The sequence below is a fragment of the Macrobrachium rosenbergii genome, chromosome 17 (assembly GCF_040412425.1).
Source record: "Macrobrachium rosenbergii isolate ZJJX-2024 chromosome 17, ASM4041242v1, whole genome shotgun sequence".
NCBI lineage: Eukaryota > Metazoa > Arthropoda > Malacostraca > Decapoda > Palaemonidae > Macrobrachium > Macrobrachium rosenbergii.
The window spans coordinates 34,220,765-34,228,264 of record NC_089757.1 but is presented as its reverse complement, the minus strand read 5'-3'; the positions used below and the strand labels follow the sequence as shown (position 1 = coordinate 34,228,264).

The window sequence follows — 7,500 nt, the reverse complement described above, 5'->3', positions numbered from 1 at the left end:
AAAAAAAAAAAACAGACACCTCTACAGCTCAGGCGATCTTCGGAGCAACCTTAAATATTTATCAGAAACGAAAATGGACTCCCACCATTATTCCATTATCAGCGAAACTGTATGCATCAGGCGAACCCATTAATTTTTTTTTTTTAATATTTGTCTGGCATGAATAATGGACACTGAACCCCGTCGCGGAAATATATATGACTTAAAATGGAGGCTGAAAAACCTTTTTAATTAATGAACGTGTTTACAAAGAAGTCCCAAGAAGTGATGCGTCTTCCTGTCTAACCTTAGAAATCAAGAGGACATCAGTCAATGAGAAATTACCAAAATAGCTTGTTCTTAGCTGCTACAGAGAGAGAGAGAGAGAGAGAGAGAGAGAGAGACCTTAACACTATGGTGGATAGATAAGCTATGTATTTATTCCTGAAACTGTATTTATCCTGAGAGAGAGAGAGAGAGAGAGAGAGAGAGAGAGAGAGAGAGAGAGAGAGAGATGAAAAACCTTAACCCTACGGTGGATAGATAAACTATGTATTTATTCATGAAACTGTGTATTTAGGAGAGAGAGAGATAATGATAATATATTCCTGAAACTGTGTATTTTATCCCTAAGAGAGAGAGAGAGAGAGAGAGAGAGAGAGAGAGAGAGAGAGAGAGATATTGATATTACAGCAAGCATAAGTAATTCTGCGCATATTTTAAGCACTATACAAGAGCATAAATCAAATTTTATATGTTACAAAGTGTGTCAATTACAGGAAGAACCTGAAATAACCAAAAGAATGAAGAGCCATACAAAAGAAACATTCTCTCTCTTTCTCTCTCTCTCTCTCTCTCTCTCACCTAACAGATATAGAGTGCAGTACATTCTAAAGGCAGGCGATACCGTATGCTGCATAAACACAAAGAGCCCAGTGCTATTGGTCCCCGTATAAATAAAAAAAGGAAAACGACCGCCATCTTTAAAATAAAACCTGTCTACGGCGGAAGTGTATCTATGAGAGCACTTCTCAATACAGCAAAGTATAATTTATATGTATATATATACATACATATAGACAGCAGTTTAATATCACCAATTTGAAGTCGTCTCTAAGTAGCGCAAGGAATGTCACGCTCAGTACCCTAAAATCACGCAACAAAAACTCCTGTGTTCAAAAAAGTAAAAAAAAAAAAAAAAAAAAAAAAAAGGAAAAAATCAAATCGTCTGCGTCATAAAAACTGATAAATGCATAGGAAAACATTCACAAGATGTATTTTCATGTCTCAACGCACAGCTCAAAGTTATTGGGAATATTCAGCTGGAAATAGTCTCGCCTACCTATATAATACAATGCCGTGTGTATTCTTATATTGATTAATTGATCCTACCTACTGTGTGTGTGTGTGTCATACAACCAGCAAGCAGGATTTGCTGTCACGACCCTCACTTACATCTCCGTAATTTTTGACGTCCGGGCAAAATAATAACAGTAACTTATAAAGGTGCTGCCCAAATAACTAAGATGAAACCTCAAGTTACATTCTGATAAATATTTACTCAGAAATCAGCTACGATTTCAACCTTAAAATATTACTAAAAACGAAAGTATCCAACCCATAGAAACCTCCCAGTTCGAGAGATGCCCCAAAAAAAAAAAAAAAATTGTTTAAGAATCCAGTCAATTGGTACACAGGAAAAGAGCATTATTTTTATTCTTCTCTTTGGGGGGAGAATTGGGCATTTTGGAGATGTAATTCCTTATCATTAATCGTGTTTACAATTTCGACTCCTAATATTCAAAATTTCTGACGTTCAGGAAAACATCCAGGCGAAAACGTATATGATATGATTACAACACTATAACTTCACATGCGGGCATACTTAATTACATCCCGTCATTAAATATATCCGAATTACCATAACTGACTGCTATCAGTGAAATGAGAGGACACATGGCAGCCAAATCAAGCAGTTGGATCGTGAACTTCGACCTCCTTCAGTTTTATGCAACGAGATGAAAACCGCAGCTGCCGAGGAATGAAAAAGAAAAAAAAAAAAGGAAAAAGTATCTGAAACCTTGGACTGAATGAGGTCACAGTTTTAATAAGATTTCAAAAGGATTTCCGCTAAAAATTACAGGAACCATGTCCTTCGAACTTTGCGCCACGCTTCTCGTGAAAGATGGATAACAGTGAATTGCTCCGTCCTTCTCAGAATATCGTTTAGCATAGGCTTCTACAGGAGATTTATTTAAAATAAAACTTAATAAGAAAAACAAACACACAGTGGAATAATTAGATATAGTTCGTAGGACAGCAGGAAAGGATGGCGGACGTACAGCACAATTAAGATATGTGTGTGTGTGTGTGTGTGTGTGTGTGTGTGTGTGTGTGTGTGTGTGTGTGTGTGTGTGTGTGTGTGCGCGCGCGCGCGCTTGTGAAAGAGAGAAACAATATGCAGTCGTACTTGAAGGATTCACAGAACTGTAAAACAAGAGCACAAAGGATATTATAAAAAGGAAATAAAAAAAAAGGCAAAGGGCGTAACCACAGCCGCCATAAAATGAAGAAGAGTTAAACAGGAAACTAGGGCACTCGTAAGCCTTCTACTATGAAGGCAGCCAGGAGGAGGAGGAGGAGGAGGAAGGAGTCTTCGGGGCTCCGAGGAAAGGTATACAACAAGCACTGGTCATATTTTATGGGTCAACCCCAGCATCGGTTTACAAGGGTATCATAAACAACCTCCTCTTGCATTTCGTCCAAAGGCTTCAACGGGAAAAAAGGTATTGCGACTCAGTTATGTCTCTCTCTCTCTCTCTCTCTCTCTCTCTCTCTCTCTCTCTCTCTCTCTCTCTCTCCATTTCCGTGTGAGAAAAGTGTCTGGCCTCTCTCTATTTTTTTTTATGTCATAAATCTACGTCAGTTTCCAATTGCGTTTCGACCGATTTGGATCTCGCGATGCGCCGCTACAAAACGAATGGGATCATTGAGCCGGTTTACATAGACATCGCTCACGGCCACTCCTTTAGGGCAGTTGGTCAATATGGCTGTTTCACTTTATCTCATAACCTCCACCAACCATTCCGACGTTTTCGAGCACTTGTCGAAATTCATCGGGCTTAAAAAAACATCATTTCAAACAACAAGTTGATCGAAAAGGTTCCTGATGACCGAAACATTTCAAAGATAATAGTCTCAATATATGCATTTATTGCTCCAATTACATGTATATATATATGTGTGTGTGTATTGGACTCTGGGGGAAAAAAAGGGTACTTCGCATGTCAGCCTTCGACCTACGTAGATCTACTTTTGATACGGAGGGACAAAAAAAGAGTTAGAAAAAAATGATGGTTCAGTTTCTGTCTGAGAAGAATTGGGCGAACACCTTAGGAGGGTCCTCCGTCTGAGCCCTTGGCTGCTTGGAGTTGAATTCGAAGGTACAATTAATATTCTTATTTAATTATTATTTATTTATTTATTAATTTATTTATATGTTTTTTCATTAGTTAGATTTTCAGGTCAGCCATTACGATCTTAACTTGATTCAAACGATTTTGCGCGTGGTTGTTCTCGATACAAATATTTACAGTGATTTTTCGAAAATTTCGCTATTAACAATGCAAATTCTCGTGAATTCCACGAGTGGAAAATTTCTATAATTAAGCATCTGAATCCCAAAAGTTCCTCTTATTACAAAACTTACCAAGGTGACGCACAACACTTCGCAATCCGGAAATCGAAACTTTGAAAAAAAAAAAAAAATTTTTCTGCACGCAAAACCCCTTTATTCCTAAAATTTCTGGGACTTGGCCCCCCCACTTCCCCCCCTCCCTAATAAATCGTATAGTTATTACAGCGGCGTTGAATGCCTCTGCCATCCCCTCCCGGCCCTTTTAGATTGATAAGGCTTGACGCATAGGCGATGATAAGATAAGAGAGAGATTTATTCAAGCGATACAATTTATCCTTTGACACAGGGATATGGATGCACAGTACAGGAGCGACTTTTCCACGCACTGGCTCAGAGGAGGAGGAGGAGGAGGAGGAGGAGGAGGAGGAGGAGGAGGAGGAGGAGGAGGAGGCTGCCATGGGCGCGAGCGCGCGCGGCCATTAAACGCATAGCCATGAATAGATGGATATGTCCGAGAGGAAACGGATATATTGTGAGGGGGGGAAATAATATCCCGGGTGAGTGTACATAGAGATATTAAAGAATGGTGAGCAGGATAGGTAAGGCCTTGTACATAGAGCAGCGATTGCTCGTCATATTATTTTTTACACGAGTATCCCCATATCGCGGTTAACAATTTTTCCATAGAACTCTTTTTGAAAATATCTGTACTGCCGGGGTGGCTGCAGAAGGAGTTGTCCTTCCGGTCTTCAGCAATCCTTTTGGCATGAGGTTGATAGTCTTAACCACTTCTTCATCTTTGTTATAGCCCGCCATAGTTAACTACCCACTTTGTACATTTTTATTATTGGGGGATCAGACCCACTATTCTAGACAGTCAGGAGAGGTTTCTAACCCATGAACTGCGAGAACCCATATATATATATATATATATATATATATATATATATATATATATATATATATATATATATATATATATATATATATATATATATATAATTTTGTGTGTGCACTTGCCTGCTTGCTTGCAAAGGTGGATATTATACGTAAATGTGCCCAGCAAAACAGTAATTTCGTATCATTTAGTTGCAAAGGGGTGTGAACTGACAAAATTATTTTCACTTTGACGAGATTTCTACCTTCCTTTTCTTCATGATTTCTATAGACAGGTACAAAATTCTTCCTGAAAACATCAAGTAGTTCAGACGAAATCAAAACACCCTCACCCTAATTCTGAAGGCGCCTGGAAGGGTATTTTACTTATTTAGCGGAGCAAAAGGTGAACATATACTCGCCCACAGGTATATGTGTTGATTTACTTTGACGTAGGCGGTCCAGCGGAGATCTATACTCTGCAATAGTTTTCTTGATACTAGACGAACTTAAATTAACTGAATTTAGTTGCTAGCTTGTTTATTTTATCATTCCTGAACGGGGACAAAAATTCATTCACACAAGGGGACAGAGTTAGCATTCTGATACCTTACTGAACTGCACAGCTTAACATAGCTGCACAAAGTATATAAAGATTTACATAAAAAATTATTCAAATCAGCGCACTTACACAATGCATAATAATAACCATACACATTACATATAAATAAAACCTAAAAAATTCAGATAACAATAAAATTCGTGTGACAAAAATGACAGCGACGTTAAAACCGGAGGCGGGGGGGGGGGCGCGCCCCTGTCATCAATCTCGCAATCACCTTCCTTCAGGTAAAAGACTGCCTGACGCAGGGTGAAAAACTTTGGCAATTAAACCTTAACTGGCGACGAACGTTAATTCCAGAGACGGGCAAATGAACCCCCCACCCTCCCCTCAGCCGCCCCCCCCGACCCAATATCAACCCCACAATCATCACCATCAACCACGCCCTGGCCACCCCCCTTCAAGCTTCATCCAATCTCGTCAGGGCGGCCATTGTGTTCCCGATGCGAAGAACAATAGGTCAAACCACTTTGTCGTACAGGATTAGGGGAAAGGGAGGAGGGGATGGGAGGAGGAGAAAGGGGAGGGTGACACATGGGTTAAGGTAGCCGAGGAGACAAAGTAGAATTGATTTCTACCATTAAGTCGGATAAGGTGATTTTTCATATATTTCTTTACTGTGACTCATTGTTCCTTTTCCGTTTCTCTCTACGTAACGAAAAATTAATAGAAAATGAAATGATCATCATTCTTTTGAGTCAAAAGTGCCGAATAACATAGCACAGGTTCAAGACGACACGTCCGGTCCCTAGAGACATCACGTACCGTTCGTAATCTAAAAACAAAGTAACTTCATTCTGGATACTTAGATAGGTACTAATGGGTACAGTGGTTGATCTATTTCCCATAGATGAAATTTGTTATACACAACACAACTTCGTGATATTATTATTATTATTATTATTATTATTATTATTATTATTATTATTATTATTATTATTATTAAAGGATGTTTAAAAACTAATAATCTATAAAATTCTTATCATTCCTGGAAGCTAGGATTAAACTTTTAACAATTTGATAAGCAAAGTAACTGGCATGCACCTTAGTCTATACATGACAATGGTGTTTATTCATTACAAATGACTGTACAGGGAGACACACACACACACACACACACTCTCTCTCTCTCTCTCTCTCTCTCTCTCTCTCTCTCTCTCTCTCCTTCCTAAAGTTAAAAATACGAGACATCCCCTCCCCTCTCTCTCTCTCTCTCTCTCTCTCTCTCTCTCTCTCTCTCTCTCTCTCTCTCTCTCTCTCTCCCCCCCAAAAGCTAAAAATACAATAACAGAAAACTAATGCCATTACAAGAATTCTGTAAGTTCGTGACACAGTATCATTTTTCATACCTTTGCCAATCAAAGTAGCGAGACACCGCATAAAACAACTGCCAATTTGGATACACTGAGTATGTGAGTATGTTCGTTCAGTGATCGAGACAGAAGTCTTTACCTTGTGAATGTCTGAGTGGCCTGGCTTCTAGACTGACTTGACTAACCCTCGAGTGCGTTATCGCATTTATGGAGTTTTAATAGTGCATGTGTTTGAATGCGCTTGTGCTTGTAAAAGTCCATTGTTTCCAAAATTATATTATTTCTGGTATGGCACGTAGTTGTTGAATTAACAGAAACAAACTAGCCTGGTTTAGGTTATATATATATATATATATATATATATATATATATATATATATATATATATATATATATATATATATATATATATATATATATATATATATATATATATATATATATATATATATATATATATATATATATATATATATATATATATATATATATATATATATATATATATATATATATATATATATATATATATATATATACATATACACAAACATGTTATTTATATATATATATATATATATATATATATATATATATATATATATATATATATATATATATATATATTCCAATTCTTTTAATGCATTTTGCAAGTGTCTGGCCTTGAATGATTTTCTAATAAAAATTGTAATTTACTTCTTATAGCAATGTCACCTTATGTAGATCAGTCAGTGAAGCAGAGCAGTAACTGTGTCACGCAACTGAACGAGTCATTTTTTTTACTTATAGTTATAATCAAGCAAGCAATTTTGCAATTAAATTCAGTTAATTTGAGCTCATCTAAATTCTGGTAGTTATATGAAATTGTGGCTGAAAATTTATTTTAATATTCCACTAGATTCTTCTTCAAAAAGCAAATACCACCCATCTTGGCCATGGCTATGCATTTCTACAGGTCCCATTTCATGGACGAAAATGAATTACCAGGTAAGGATACGATAAATGGGTATGTAGGTGGGGGCGGGTACACAGTTTTACCAAATGCAAGGCAGGTTAATTCCCAACACCTGGCA

At 37.3% G+C, this 7,500-nt stretch overlaps 1 protein-coding gene and 1 long non-coding RNA gene across 10 annotated transcripts in view; one reads left to right on the top strand and one right to left on the bottom strand.

Annotated features, from left to right (window-relative positions):
• The window catches only part of LOC136847847 (homeotic protein ultrabithorax-like), a 1,187,590-nt gene that overhangs the window by 230,143 nt on the left and 949,947 nt on the right, over positions 1-7,500 (bottom strand). The gene's annotated exons all lie outside the window — the stretch shown is intronic.
• LOC136847850 (uncharacterized) overlaps positions 3,289-7,500 on the top strand; it is a 154,494-nt gene continuing 150,282 nt past the window's right edge. Inside the window, exon 1 of the long non-coding RNA XR_010855867.1 lies at positions 3,289-3,422. This is a non-coding gene — a long non-coding RNA (uncharacterized lncRNA). The remainder of the gene's footprint in view (positions 3,423-7,500) is intronic.